We start from the raw sequence: 16,109 nt of genomic DNA on the forward strand, positions 1-16,109 counted from the left end.
CGCCCCACGGAGGCCAGCCATTAGAGCCTGGTGATAGACTGTCAGTCGCTCCCTATCTTCTGCCGTGTTGAAGTCCCAGTCAGGTCTGGAGAGGTGAAAGGCAGCCTCGATGATGTTGGGGAGCTGGGTAGGACGCCTGTCCGCCCCGAGTACATCCTTCCTAGCTTCTAGTAAAATCCTCTCCCTCTCTTCAGTAGTGAAGAGAGTCTGTATGAGCTGCTGGCAGTTATCCCATGTGGGCTGATGAGAGAACATCAGGGACTCTACCAGCCCAGTCAGGCATTGGAGGTCTTCTGAAAAAGGGGGGTGATTAGTTTTCCAGTTATACAGGTCTGCGGAAGAAAATGGCCAGTACTGGAGGGGCTGGAGAGGAGGTGGTCCCTCATCTGTTGCCACCTGCGGGGGGCCGTATGCCCTCAGGGGCAGGGCAACAGTAGTGTCGGGAGACATTCCTCCCCTGCGGTGACTCTTGGTACCTTGTGCGGGCCCCAGTGAAGGTTCCCCCGGGGGTGCAGAGGGGGCAATCACTGGATTCGGCCATGCTGGTCCTCCCTGCCCCCTGACAGGAGCCAAGGCGGGACGGTATGGGGGAGGAGGGGGCGGAGGGTCGAGGAGAAGATGATCAGTCTGAATTTCCAGGTAGATCTTCTTAGGGGGGTCCGGGCTGTCGCCCCCTTTTCTGGAACCAGAAGATTGGACAGTGAGCACCCGAGGATTAGACGGGCAGTCCACGGCCGAACCCAGGGGGGCGGATTCTGCACCAGGTCCTGCCAGACTATGATGTAAGGTTGTTGATCTGGATGGGCTCCCGGTCCTCTCTGAAAAACAATCTCTTTGATAGCAAAAATAAGAGATAAGTCAAAGGTTCCTCCTGAGGGCCAGCCGATGTTAAAAGTGGGCCACTCCGAGGAGGAGAAAGTCTGCCATGGGCTTTTTTTAACTTCTACTGACAGGTCACGACCTCTTTTCTTCACTTCAGTCCAATGATCTAGAGTCAAACTCAGAGGGGTTGTCACAGTCTGTCCCATCGTCAGTAGATATGTCAGAAACACAAATAACAGGAATAACAGAAATATTACAGATACAAGGACCTACCTACCACACTTGGTCCCTCACAAGCCTACAACAGAATCAGACGGGCGCGTTTCCCGTAATTTTTGATCGAACAACTGGACTCGATCAGTGCCCTTACAGCAGGAGACTACCAGGCGTCCCTGGTTCTCCTCAGTTCCTGGGGCGTCCCCCAGGATTTCAGCCTGTGGTCCTCTGGGCACGTCTACCGACCACTGTCCGGCCACTCTCACGAGGTGCTGAACGGCTGCAAAACCGAAAGCACACACACAAAGTCAAACAAAGGACTGAAGACACAGACCAGACAGTTTTCGGGGTACCCCTTTCTTACCTCCAAGGTCGACTCTGCAGGTGAAGGGTGGTCATCAAATCCCGGATGAGCCCCCAAATGAAAGACTTGGGGCAAGACCCCCCACTCTGCCCTGAGCTCTGATGACCCCAATCAACCGCAAGAGACAGCGCTTGATGCAAAGAGCAAGAGGATTTTATTCCAGCATGCTGGGGCTTGACTCACAACTCTTTTAGGAGCCGAGGAGTCAAGCCCTGAACAGCAGGTTTTACAAGCTTATAAAGGCAAAAACTATAAAGTAGGGAGGAGTTGCAGACATAGCAGGGGCTTTAGGGAGGGGTAGCAGACATAGGGGCTTTTCCAGATAAGAAGAACTCTGGTTCATTACTCATCTGTCTTAAGACAAGATCAGCAGTTAAACATTTGCTTAGCTTTTTTCTTTCAGAACCAGTTACCGGTTATCTGCTTCAGCTCGGGGCTATTTCCTAGGACAGTTACAAAAGGTCACATTCTTATGGTAGGGGTCGAGGGGTGCTGCTACATATCTGGTCCCCCCCCCCCTTTTGGATTTGGTAGTACTTTCCTTCAACAGGGTGAAGTGTGGAGCTGCCAAGCTCTAGGGGCCCTTGGAGGCCTGCAACTTGGAGGGTGTGTGGCAAGGGCTTGGAAAGAGCAGGCCAGAGAGCTGCCAACCAGTGGAAGCTCACAGCTGGCACTCTCAAGGAACAACGCTCTTTCAACCCTCTGGGAGCTGTGGCATCTGTGTATGCCAGGCCTTGGAAAGGAGAGGATATCCCTGAAGGACAGAGGAGCCTCCAGGTCTTTCTTCTACTGTGGGAAGCTGGGTGAGTTTGACGTTGGGCTTGAGGGTTTGTGGCTTTTGGTTTGGAGGGGACTCTCTGGCCTGGACAGGAGAAAGATGTGTGATTTCTTCCCAGAGCCCTCCATGGCACACCCAGAGAACTCCAGCTGCCTGACGCAGGAGTCCACGGACAGGGGCTACCAGTGCGTCTTTTCTTCAACTTTATGGAAGAAACAGCTCCAAGAAGAGCTACAGTGAATAGAAAGGGGAAGTTAGGCAAGCCTGGAGCCTGGGGATGCTGGTCAGCACCCAGCAACTAGAACATTCCAACACTTTCCCAAAAGGGAGCTTCCTGGGGAGAAAAGCTGCTGTTCTGATTTGGGGCGATGGTGAAGACGGCCACAGCTGCTGTGGTGCTGTGTGGCTCTTCTGTCTCTTGTCTCCTTGTTTCTCTTTCTTCCCTTTTCCTCTCTCTCTCACACACAGCCTGGCTTTATTCCTACCACCTTGGCTGAAGGATCAGGATGTCACAGAAAGCACCTGCACTCCCACCCTGCCTGTGCACACTTTTTCTATGTTCTCATTTACATTTTTCCTCATTCATTCCTTCCTTTATAGAGACAGTAGATCTCCTCAGTGACCACCGCCCTACACTGACCTCCTTAAGTTGATGTAATTTTCATAGACTGGACATGGACCACATGTACATATCAGTGCAGTAAGCCTAATTCCTTATGCTGACCACCTCTGCCACCTCTGCAGGTTGACCAGTTTGTTATAGTCCCTTGGGTGGTCAATTACAGAGTTTCTACTGTATTGCTCACAACGTCCCTGTGCCTTTCTGGGCCCATGATGTGTCATCAGACTTCATCTGTTTTTATCAGCAAACATCCAAACCTCTTCCTGGTTCCACTCCCCTCACAATTGCCCTCCCATTTCCCCATACGCTAGGCCTGAGCAGGAGAGTCCCAGGTCCTGGCCGGTGAGAGGCAGTTCCTGCAGAGGTCAGGCTCCTTACCCTTGGCTCCTGAGAAACCACTTGAAGGTGGGGGACAGTTATAGCTGCCTCAGTTCTTAGCTTCTTGGGGCTACTCCCTCCTGAAGCCCAGGACCTAGGATAAGAGCTCCTGGGGGTGGGGTGCAGAGCTCTTCATTAGCACACAGCTTAGAGCCGGGATACCTGAGGGGGAGTCTGAGTCCTATTCCCCTGGCTCAGGACCCATGCAATCCGTTTGAGCTTCAAGTTATTTTTTTAATTAATTATTTTTTTTGAGAAGAGTTTTACTCTGTCACCCAGGCTAGAGTGCTGTAGTGTCAGCTTAGCTCACAGCAACCTCAAACACCTGGGCTCAAGTGATCCTCCTGCCTCAGCCTCCCCAGTAGCTGGGACTACAAGCCCCTACTACAACACTTGGCTCATTTTTCTATTTTTTGTAGACTCGGGGTCTCACTTTGGCTCAGGCTGGTCTTGAAATCCTGACCTCAAGCAATTCTCCCACCTCAGCCTCCTAGAGTGTTAGGAATACAGGCATAAGCCACTGCACCCAGCCTGAGTTATTTTTCTAAACCTGGAAAATGGGTATTTTGTTTGTTCTATCTATTGCTAAAAGGGTTCTGTGGAGTGAGCTACCTCCAAGGTTGAGTATAGTAAGGATAAGGATGATACTGATGACAGCCGCTGTTGTGTACTATTTGCTGGGCAGCGTTCTAGGTGCCTTAATATATAAACTCACTCCTGCAACCACCATATAAGTAGGTATCATTAACTTTTTTTTTTTTTTTTTGAGACAGAGTCACATTATGTTGCCCTTGGTAGAGTTCCGTGGCGTCACAGCTCACAGCAACCTCAAACTCTTGGGCTTAAGTGATTCTCTTGCCTCAGCCTCCCAAGTAACTGGGACTATAGGCGCCTGCCACAATGTCCAGCTATTTTTTGTTGCTGTTGTTGTTGTAGTTGTCATTGTTGTTTAGCAGGCCCTGGGCCAGGTTGGAACCCACCAGCCCTAGTGTATGTGGCTGGTGTCCTACTTACTGAGCTGTGGGCGCCAAGCCAACATTATCTTTTTTGTTTTACAGGTGAGGAAAGGGAGGTTCAGAGAGGTTAAGTTACTCATTCAAAGTTGCACAGCTGGTAAACTGGGTTTCAAATGCAACAGTCTGGCCCCAGACCCCACACCCTTATAATTGAACATTTTCCTGATGGCCTGTGAAATACTCTCTTTTTCTTACACTTTTCTGGGATGTCCTGGGAGAAGAATGTTGGTGTCCCTTTCCTGGATACCCCTGAGAAACTACATTTATACTTCTAGCTCAATAGACATGTGCCTGGGGGTGGTTATCCAATGTGCAGAAGAGATTGTCCAGGTGCTGAGGGCACATGGCCATCTCCACCTGGGTCTTCTGTGGGATTTGGGGGTCACTGGGAGGAAAGGAAATCTCTGATCCAGGGCTTCGGTAACCATCTCTGTTTTTCACTGAGCTCTCTTTAGGCTTTGTTACCACAATATGTTTATTTTTGGAGAATTGCTATTCCTAGTTCAGCACACCAGACCTCTTATTTGTCAGCGGCATTCTTTCTGGTTTCTGCTTAAGTATGTTGTGTGTTGACTGCTATCTTTGTTTCACTTCTAAAAAGAGTATGTGAGTAGGAGGTACTGTTTATTCCTTCATTTCTTCAATAAATGTGATTTCCATGTACAGGGTACTGTGCTGATTACTCGGGGGATATCCGAGATGAAACTGCTGTGGCCTTTGCCCTCAGTATCTTATGGTCCATTAGGGACACTCTGACATGTACAGAGGTCACAATAATGCCACCCAGAGTGTGGGATGAACATCACCATAAAAGCACTCACTCCAGGACTTGAGCACTTCGGGAAGCTTCATAGAGGAGATGATATATAATTAAATTAGTTAAGGCACAGAGACCCCAAAATAGAGATTTTTATATAAGGTCAATCTTAAGATAGATTTTTATTTCCCTCTCCTGTGACAGAGCAGCTTCACAAGGCCAGTCTGGGACTCAGTTCTGCTCTATCTTGTGGCTGTGCTCCACTGTTTTGCAGGGAGTCGTCCTCATCCATATGGCTAAAGCTCAGCCATTCCCATATTGGTGTTCCAGACTGTGGGAGAAGAGAGGAACGCACAAGAGATGCTTTAAGGTACAGCCCCAGAGGGGCTCACTTATCCTGCAGGCCAGACTTGGTCGTTTGGCCTCACTTGGTTGCAAAAGAGGTCAGGAAATGTGTAGTCCATAGCCAAGGTTCCAGCCAGAAGTTCGATGTAGGAGAAAGGGACAATGCGGATAATTGGGATAATTATCTCCGTTACTCTATCACAATGAGGTGGACCTTGGCATGGGAACAGGGTATTGCTAGGTAGAAATTAGAGTGCATATATTCTGGGTGCATTCTAGAAAATTGCAGAGGTGAGGAAGGTGTGAGATGTTTGGGGGGGAAATAAATATCCAGCATATCTGAGTGCAGGGTTTATGTAGAGGAGTTTTGGCCTATCTATGGGTAGAGACTGGGCAAGTCTTTGTAACAGGCTGCCTATAGAACATGACTCTTGCCACCTGTACACCTGCTGTCCAATCACTTGAATCTTCTTTAATCAACCGCACAGGATGTGTGCACTCTCAGCCCTACTCAGGAAATTTAATCTTGAACCAATAGCGACCTAGATCCTATCAAAATCTTGGCTTCCCAAGGGCGTGCTATTTGACTACCTTTTAAAACTGTGGTTCCTGTTTTCATGCCAATTTCCAGAAACTTCTACCAAGGATTGCATTAGCCTAGGCTCCTAGGAAAAGACCTTCACTGTGTTGGGTTTTGTGTTAAGATCTTGGAAGAGATGGCTACATAGAGAACACTGTGGTATGTTCCAATAAAACATTAATAATGGATGTTGCCTGCAATTTTGTCATTGTATGACATAGTATATTTCTTTCCTTTCTTTTTTTTTTTTTTTTGCCGGGGCTGGGTTTGAACCCGCCACCTCCGGCATATGGGGCCGGCGCCCTACCCTTTTGAGCCACAGGCGCCACCCTTCTTTTTTTTTTTTTTTTTTTAAGAGACAGAGTCTCACTCTGTTGCCCTTGGTAGAGTGCCATGGCATCACAACTCACAGCAACCTCCAACTCCTGAGCTTAGGTGATTCTCTTGCCTCAGACTCCCAAGCAGCTGGGATTACAGGCGCTCACCACAATACCAGGCTATTTTTTGTTGCAGTTTGGCTGGGACTGGGTTTGAACCTGCCATCCTTGGTATGTGGGGCCTGCACCCTACTCACTGAGCCACAAGGGCCGCCCTGACATGGTATATTTCTTTGTGTAAGGATCTACCAGATTTATCTGGTAGATAGATATCCTGTTACTCTGTCCTTGGCATTCAACACTTCAACAAATGTATGGTAAGGTGCTGTCTGTAGACAGGAATTAGGCCACGTGCTGGGGATATGAAGAGAAGAGACAAAAGTCCCAAACCTCCAAGAACTCACAGTCTGGGCAGGGGATAGGGGTGTGTGGCAGATATGGGGTGGGCAGATAATAGGTATTTATGATAGAATTTGGTAAGTGTTGTGTGAGGCCCAGGGCAAGACACTGTACAGCCTGGAGAGGGAAAGTGGGAAAGGTTTTCAAAAAGAGCTTGGAGGTTACATGTAGGTTAGTAATGTGAAGAATGGATAAAAGGATGTTTCAAGTAAAGGGAACAGCTTAGCTAAGTCATGTAGAAATGAGAGAGGGTGGGCCCCAGTAGGACTGTGGTTTAAGGGTAGATGGGAGATTCAGCTGGAGGGGTGGGCTGGGCTGGGCTAGGCTTTTGCAGTAGGGCTTGTACCCCCTCAGCTCCTGCCCACAGGCTCTATGCCAGTGGTTCTCAACCTGTGGGTTGAGACCCCTTTGTAACAATGAAAATACATCGCATTAGCATTAGGAAGGTTGAGAACCACTGCTCTATGCAATCCTGGCAGGTGATCTGATCTATATCTTAGGGATGTCAGTCTTGCCAACATAAATTAGGTAGGAAAGGGAAGTAAGTAAGTAAGAAGGGAAGTTGTTAACAATAGTTCAGAAATGATGTGGCTTTAAATGTGTGAAGACTAGGTAGGTGCAAAGAGGTGGAAAGAGACCGGAGGAATACTGAGGAGGAGGAATCAATAGAACTTGAGGACTGACTTAAAGGTGAGGGAGAATTTGGCGGCACTGTGAGATCGTGGTGCTCATGGGAGAAGGAGCAGGTGAGGAGTGGGGACGGGGGTGTGACCATGGATGTATTGACATGTGTTCCAGGCATCCAGATATCCAGGAGGAAGATAAAGATTTTGGAGCCACCAACGTGCAGGTGCCTGTAAAGATTAAAAGGTATGTGTCCAAACCCACTGAATACTGAGTGACACATCTGCTGTGTTGCCAGATGCTTTTATTCAATAAAAAGTTGATGAGTCCTTCTTGGGCCTAGAACCTTCCCACTCACTTGCTTAGCCTTCTCCATAAACCTGTGAGGTAGAATTTGTTTATTTATTGACACCTGGCCTGGCTGGAGAAAGGATTTAAGCCTATAGGTATTACCACCAGTCTAGTTTTATAGTGAAGTGTAGAAAAGTGAATGAGCAGTTCAAGGTCACGCTGCAGAAATAGTGGCAGAGGGGCACTTGAGAGTGGATTCTTTGCAGCCTGGTCTGTAGCACAACTGCCTTTCATGATGTGGGTGACCTTTAAGCAGGAGATGCTTAGGTTCTGGTGCTAAGGGCTGCTCACAGGAGCTTGTGTGTGTCAGAGAGATGAGGGCAACCTGACAGTGGCCTTGGCGGGTTTGTTCATGCACTGGGCATACACTGGGGCAAGCTCAACACAGTAATCCAGTTTGGTACTTATCTTATTAATCTTGTGGGGCAGGAGACTTTGTGCCTCTCTCCACATCCCCTGCTGTCCCAGCTCCTGGAGGAAGGCCTGCAATGAGCCAAGCCATACTGACACCAGGGAAGGCTGGCTCTGTAGGAGGAGAGATTCATTGGCATTGGGTGTGGAAAGGGGGGTGGTACTTAACCACTGACATTTATTTAGTGCAAGGCAGGTGAAGTGGGCTGAATTGTGTTCCCCACCATGTGTCCCACTTCTAACTCCCAGTATCTGTGAATGTGACCCTACTTTGAAAAGAAAAAAGAGTCTTTATGGATGCAATTAAGAAGTCTCAAGATGAGATAGATCATCCTGGTGTCCTTCTAAGAGCAAGAAGCAGGGGCTCTGACAGCATGTGTGCTGCTGAAAGCAGCTGCAGAGATTGGGGTGATGAGGCCACATATGCAGGAACCCTGGGGCCACCAGAAGCTGGAAGAGGCAAGGAAGCATCCTCCCGGGATGCTGTGGTGGGAGTGTGGCCCTGCTGACACCCTGATTCTGGCCCAGTGACACTAATTTTGGACTTCTGGCCTTCAGAACTGTGACAGAATGGATTTCTATTGTTGTAAGTCACCAAGTTTGAGGTAATTCATTTCTACAGCCCCAGGGGGTGAACATGGCTGGCAAACATGTGATAGGCAGGGGTTCCTATACCCCAGGAAGATAATAAATGACCACTTTTAGCTTCCTCCTGAGAAGCCGAAGCTGCCCACAACCATGCCCACAGAGCCCTCCTGTAGCTGCTGCACGGAGGAGCTGGGATGCTCTATGGGGCCCTCTGGCATCTGCGATTCTGAGCCTGACACTTCCCTAACACTTGATCTGCATGTCCCTAACATTGGACGAGGACAGGCAGTTCAGAAAGGGTTCAGCAGGACCACTGTTTTCAAACGACCCAAAGTCCTGGCCTGTGTGTGGGTGTGTGGGCGTGGGCACATCACCTCTGTAACCAGGCTTCCAAGATTTGCTCAGACCCCCCTCGTCTCTGCCCTGCAGCCGGGCCTTTCCCAGCTCCCCAGGTGTCCATCTGCAGCTCAGCAGACAGCAGCCTGAGAGTTGTGCTGTCATCCAAGGTGAATAAGTCACACAGAGATTTAGGCAGTGAAAACCATTACTTGAGCCAACAGGATAAAGAAAACGCTGCCTGGATTTAAAGGGCCATGAAATTCCTGAGAAGGTCTGCTTAATTCTTTCTGGAGCTGAGAAGGAAGATAGCACAGTGAAGGAGTGCCATGGAGCTGGGGTCTGAAAGGAGAAGGAGCAGTTACCCAGATACGGAGAAAGGACTAGAAATCACCCAGCACGCGGCACGCCCCCCTATGGAGGCTGCTTGTCCTGCTTGCAAGGGTGGATTCCTGGGTCAGGACACCTCCCTTTCTCTTCCTTTCTTTTTCTTTTTCTCTCTTTGCTTTATCTTTTCTCTTTCCCCTTCTCTTCTTTTCCCCCTTTTCTTTCTTCTCTGTTCTTTTTTTTCTTTTCTTTCTTTCTCTCCCTCTTTCTTTTCCTCAGCACAGTCCTCCAATTGCTTGCCTCAGTACCCCTGGTTTAACTTAATTGCATCCCAGACCTGCTGAGTTAGAATCTCTGTGATAGGACCTAGCTGTCTGCATTTTTAATAAGCTCTATGGATGATTCTGATGGGCCGTCAAATAGGAATTCTTGACCTAAATGTACTTCCAACCTAGCCCATCGATGCTGGACTGGAGCAAAGAAGGAGTGTGTGCATTTGGGAGGAGCCCCATTTTCTCCTTAGGAAACTGGTCTCAGGATATGAGAGCTCCACAGGTCCCAGCACAATCCTGTCCCCATGGGGCCTTGTGGGTAGGCTGAGAGCACAGTAGTGTAGCACTCAGTGGCTAGCCTGGAATTTAGTGAGAATGGCTTTGTTGCTTATTAGCTAAGCTGCTATAACCAGCTATTTAACCTGTTTTAATTTTCTTGTCTGGAAAGTGGGGAAACCAATAAAACCCACATAAAGGTTTGTAGTGAACATTGTGCTGCTGTTTGCACAAAATGCCTCATCTGGTGCATTGCAGTGTTCAATAATGCAGAGCTTTAAAAAATTATAATGAAGAAAATGAAGTTGTCTCATACAGAAAAGATAATTGAAATTATTACAAAGTGCATTTGAAACTCTCCTGCACATTAGACCCTCTTGAGGATTTTTAAAAAAAAATCAATCTAGGGGCCCACTTCCCAACCCCAAGCCCTCCCCCACCCTTCTTCCCCACCTAATAACCAGAAGAAATCTCTAGTGAGGAGGGGGTCTGCTTTTTTTTTTTTTTTTAAAGCTTTCCGTGATATGAATCAGCTAGGACACTTGTAGACAGCTTCTTTCCCTATCCTGTAAATTCTGCTGTAGGAGATTGGGATGGATTCTTAGAATTTGCATTTTTAATCTTAACTTTTAAATTTAACTTTTACTTCTTAACTTTTTGGAATATAGAAAAGCTCTAGTTTAAACTGAGCTTAACCTTCTGTGGTAGAGTTTTGGCACCACTTCAACTAGCCAGAGACACCTCCTCCTACCTTGTCCTGTTTAGAAATACAGAGTGTGACCACCGTCAACACCAGGAACCAGACTAATCCCCACCCACATGAGTCACTTGACTTTTGAAGCAGGTGAGCTTTGACAGATCCCAAAAGAGCCAAAGAGGAGAGCTGTGGCTTTTCAGGTCTGGGTTTTCAAGCTGCATCCTGACCACCATGAGTGACAGCAGCCAGGCGCTGTCTAGGCACATCCCACCACCACAGAACCCAGGAGGTGGGGCTGCGAGCAGCTGCTCTTCATGCAGGGGGAGGTTGCAGCTCTGTGGGAGTGGGGCCACCCCCACCATGCGGCCGGTACACGGCCCAGCCAGAGTTCAAACTCAGGTTCTAACCTTGACTGCACACCGGAAATATCTGGGAGCTTTAAAAACCCACTGGTGCCCTCATTTCCCTCCCTCCTCCCACTGCTGATTCTGATTTTATTAATTTGGGGTGTGGCCCGAGCACAGCCTTCAGGCTTGTGTTGTGTTTATAGCACACCAGGGGATTCTAATAAGAGTCCAACGTTCTATATTAAAGAGGCTATTTACTGCTTGCCTAGTGCCACACCTGTGACTTGTGTAGCTGTCACTGGCAGTATGGCTAAATTTCTCCATTTGGGGTTAATGGAAGAGGAAGGCTGGTTCTGGGACAGTGGCTGTGGCTGCAGGCTTCCTCATTTTATCAAGCTCTGTCCCCGCCTCACAGCTGGAAACTGTGATCTCAGCCCCAAGGCCAGCCCCACCCCATCTCACCCTGGCTCACCCCGCCTCACTTACCCCAAGCCCTCTGCCCAATTCTTACCCTGGGAGGGGGAAGTTGGGGCAGCTTTAGCTCAAAAACGTGTGTCAGCAGCAAGAATGACGGGTTATCTACCCGGCCCCACACGGAGTTCCTGTAAGCAGGTTGTGGACTTTGTCCTGAGCTTGCACTGTGAACCTGGGTAAGGTAACCACGATGCCTGGCTCTTCTGGGCCCAGATCCTTATCAGGAACCCTGTACCCTTCTCATGTGGCCCCTGTATTTCACTCATTAAGGGAAGAGTCTTGTCTTTTCTTTCGTTGATGCCTGTGGCTGCCCCTTTATATTTTATGGTCCTAAATTCTTTTCTCACCACCATTCCTGAGTGGGCAGGTGTGCACTGGAGGCTTAATGGCAGGCTGCTGCCTAAGAAATGCCCCTCTTAGGGACCCACACACTTGCCTAGGATCTGCTCTTCCAAACAGAGAGGAACAGCTACATCCTCTGAAGTTAAAGTGGAAATGAGGTTAGAAAAACAAGATTAAAATACCCGAGGAAAGAAAATGGGAAACCTGAGGCTACGATTACAACCTATGAAAGCATATGGCTGTCTCAACCTTAAGAGCTTTCAGCTCTGGGCAACTTTCCTGCAGGAAGGGACAGCTTCTTATGGCCCTTCTGACTCTGCGTTGGCTTCCTGCCTACTTCCTACACCAGTCTTCCCCAACCAGACCAAAATTTTCATTGGAAATTTTGAATCTGCGGAGACCCTGGGCTCTCATTTTTGACCTCTGTCCTGAAGATGCACCCTCTTGTGCTCTACCAACAGTGCTCTGCCTCAACAGCTACCAACTCAACTTCCTACCACAGTGCTATACCATCATGTTTATAGGCATATATGTGTTTGCTTTCCTCTAGAAAGCTCTCCTCCTTAGAGACTCAGACTATCCTCCTCGACCATCTGTAATGTGTGGAATTAGTTCCTCTGCTGACAGAAAACTCTCAGAAGTAGACTGTTTAGAGCAGGTAAGTTGACTTCATGAAATCTGCAGGGGCCCAAGCTCACTGTTCTGCCATTCTTGAGTGGGACCCGCATCCTCATGGCTCAATACGCAGCCCATGCTCCAGCCATTCAATCAGAGCTAAAGGTTAGCCACAGAGGGAAGGAAGCAAGAAGGGCTTCCAGAGCCCCACGGAGCAGATATACACCTCTCTAAATGACTGGCTAGACTGGGCAAAGTAATTTAAAAAAATTTGGTGGCTCACACCTGTAATCCTAGCACTCTGGGAGGCCAAGGTGGGTAGATTGCCTGAGCTCACAGGTTCAAGACCAGCCAGAGCAAGAGCGAGACCCCATCTCAAAAAATAGCCAGGCCTGGTGGATGCTTGTAGTTCCAGCTACTTGGAAGGTTGAGGCAAGAGAATCACTTGAGCCTAGGAGTAGGAGGTTGCTGTGAGCTATGACGCTATGGCACTCTACCCAGGGTGATAAAGTGAAACTCTGTCTCAAAAAAACCAAACCAACCAAACAACAACAACATTCCCCCTCCCCCCAAACCCAAAAAAACCTGGGTGGCAGTGGTTCTGGCTAAAAATCAAATACCTTATTGCTAAGGAAAGGGCTAATGGATATTGGGAGGCATCTTTCAGTCTCTGCCACACTGTTTTCTGTCATCCTTTTTGCCAGCTTCCACTGACACCTTAGGTCTTTCCTCACAAGCTCTGAGAACTTTGTTTTCCTGGAATTGCACCATCATGTTGGGAGACCTCAGCATCACATCAGTGACCTCTCAATGCCAACTATATTTCCCTCTACCCGGTCCCCACTGCTGTGGCTGCAGCAGAGAGCTACCATTGCACCTTAGAAGGGCCAGCTAACCACAGCTTCCAATCCTTTCTGCCCTCTCCCCAACCCTGCTGAAACTGTGCTGAGTTCTCATGAGGATCATGAGCTCCTGGCCTCCTCCTTACTGATGACAGAGCCCATCGTCAGGGTGCTCCTATAGCGCAGCTGCAGCTGCTCCCAAAGCTCCCACATGGACTCTGTTAGCTCCTTCTTAGTTCCCTTTGCAGCTATTTCAAACCCTAACACTTTCCGTGAGTCCTCCCTGCCTCTCAGTCACGACTTCTTCCTAGTTTTTAGGAATAACATGGCTGCTTCCACTTCCTGCCCTACCACCTGCAAACTCTCTGCCCTGTCCTTTCTTCTCTCCCTTTTCTCTGAGGAAGAGCCATCTCCCTGCTGAGATGAGGCTAAACTGTCTACACCGCAGAAGGTTGAGAACCACTGGCAGGCTGTGATGCTTCTAATCTTCATGCCTTGTCTGGATTATTTTCCTGTGCATTTCCCCTCAATTTCCGGAACCTCCAACCTCTTCTTTACCAACATCTTCCTCTCTGGATATAAATAAAAAGAGCTCTTCCAAATTTAAAAAGCCCTGTCCTGTATCCCACTGTAACTATTGGCCTATATAGATCCTTTCCAGGCCAAGTGTGTGGAGAAACTTGTCTGCACTCTCTTTATCCACTTCTCCAAATTTGGGTTTCCATTCTTTTCTATCCGGCTCCTCCTCTGTTTCCTGGAAGCCGGAGGGAGGTTCCTACTTACATGGGCTTTTCTGGTCTCGCCTTAGAGACACCCCTGGGGTGAGAGAAACAGTTAGCCCCCTCCACCTCCCCTCCCCCCGGGCAGTTGTCTGTTCCTCTAGTTTTCCAGGCTCTACTCCTTCTCCAGTCATCCTTCTGTCTCCCAACTCCTTTCCTCTGGGTGTCTTGGGAATGTCTTGTCCTCCCAGCCTTCCCCATCAGCCCAAGGCTCCTGGCTTCTCAGGGCCCATGTTCCTCTCTGAGGTGATTGTTCCTACCCAGGATTTCATCACTGCCTGCATCCAGGCAGAACTTCCTGGTCTGACGGAAGTGGAGCGTGCCAGTTCTCAGGCACATGTGGGCACGTCTGGGGGCCTGGCCAATGGACTCGCCCAGGTCTAGGTGTGAGGGAACCAGACCAGGCCTCCTCCATTACAGTCAATCAACATGTGTTAATAAGTGCTCTTCTAGAAGGGGGGGAGAGGTTCAGGCAGGGAGCAAACCCCACAAAATCCCTGTTGTCATGGAGACAGATATAAACAAGACAAGTAAGGAACCTGTTAACACTGTGAGAAGTGCCCAGGGGACAGATAAAGCAGGGTGAAAGGGGAGGGAGAGTGTGGGTGATGGTGGTGACAGTCGTTTTGGATAGGGCAATCTCTGAGATGCTGATCTTTGAGCAAAGACTGAAGGGACCATGTGCGGGGAAAGTATTCCAGGTTTAAAGGCAGCACATTTAACAAAATTTATCAGACACGATTGCTTGGACTGAGCTCCTGCACTAGGCCCAGCCAGACCAAACCAGAATGGGGACATATAACAGTTTGATTCTATGTTCTGGGCAGCCATATAATCAAGCTAAACCTTAAAATGGGATGGTTTTCCCCCAAACAGAAGAATCACAGCAACCAATGAGAAGGGGCCCAGCTTACCTGAGCTGGCATGATGAGGAAGTCCCCTCTGTTTTAACCCTAAGGAAAATAACTTTGAAACTCCAAACCTGATTTTTGTTCCCTGTTTCTGCTTCTTCAGCCCTATAAAGCCTACTTTGTCTGTTTAGCTTGGGAGAGCACCTTTTCTAAATTTTTAGATGGGACATGGCCCAATTTATGAATTTTTTCTTTTTTTTTTCTTTTTTTGTAGAGACAGAGTCTCACTGTACCGCCCTCGGGTAGAGTGACGTGGCATCACACGGCTCACAGCAACCTCTAACTCTTGGGCTTACGCGATTCTCTTGCCTCAGCCTCCCGAACAGCTGGGACTACAGGTGCGCGCCACAACGCCCGGCTATTTTTCTCTTGCAGTTTGACTGGGGCTGGGTCCGAACCCGCCACCCTTGGCATATGGGGCCAGCGCCCTACTCACTGAGCCACAGGCGCCGCCCTTTTCTTTTTTTTTTTTTGAGACAGAGTCTCACTTTGTCGCTCTGGGTAAAGTGCCGTGATAGCAACCTCAAACTCTTGGGCTCAAGTGATCCTCTTGCCTTAGCCTCCCGAGTAGCTGCGATACAGGCGCCCATCACAACGCCCACCTGATTTTTAGAGATGGAAGTCTCACTCTTCCTCAAACTTGTGAGCTCAAGAAATCCACTTGCCTCAGCCTTCCAGAGTGCTGGAATTACAGGTATGAGCCACTGCGCAGGGCCCCAATTTATGAATTGCTAATAAAAGCTACTTAGATCTTTAAATTTATTAACATTTTGTTTTTATAACAGCCCTGAGAGGACACCAGAGATCTTTTGCTTGAGGACTGAAGGATGCAGAGTGAATCAGGAGTGGCCCAAAGGTAAGTGCAGAGCAATTGTGGTGAAAGTGTATTGTGGGGTGTTATATCTGATAGCTTGGGGCTTTGTAAGGATTTGGGTTTTACTCTGTGGTGGGAAGACTGGAAAAGGTTTTGAGAGAGGAGTCTCACAGTCTCACTGATGTTTTAAAAGGCTCATGCATTCTCCTAAGTGAAATATCTTAAGAATGGAAAAACAAACACCACATGTACTCACTATTAAATTGAGCACATATGTGTATGGAGGGAGATAAAACTCAGCAGAAATTAAGGAAGGGTAAGGGAAGGAGAAGAGGGGCATCAAGCTACCCACCAGGTATAGGGAATACTGTTTGGGTAAGAGGCACACTGGTGGCTATGACTCAAACATTACAAGAGCAGTCCATGTAACCTAAAACATTTGTATCCCC

The 16,109-nt window shown here is 48.5% G+C and overlaps 1 long non-coding RNA gene across 1 annotated transcript in view; it reads left to right on the plus strand.

Moving 5' to 3' along the window:
• Window positions 1–2,116: 2,116 nt before the first annotated feature.
• The window catches only part of LOC128563858 (uncharacterized), an 89,068-nt gene continuing 75,075 nt past the window's right edge, over window positions 2,117–16,109 (plus strand). The window contains exons 1-3 of the long non-coding RNA XR_008373910.1: window positions 2,117–2,205; window positions 12,250–12,357; window positions 15,632–15,702. This is a non-coding gene — a long non-coding RNA (uncharacterized LOC128563858). The remainder of the gene's footprint in view (window positions 2,206–12,249; window positions 12,358–15,631; window positions 15,703–16,109) is intronic.

The sequence above is a fragment of the Nycticebus coucang genome, chromosome 13 (assembly GCF_027406575.1).
Source record: "Nycticebus coucang isolate mNycCou1 chromosome 13, mNycCou1.pri, whole genome shotgun sequence".
Lineage (NCBI taxonomy): Eukaryota > Metazoa > Chordata > Mammalia > Primates > Lorisidae > Nycticebus > Nycticebus coucang.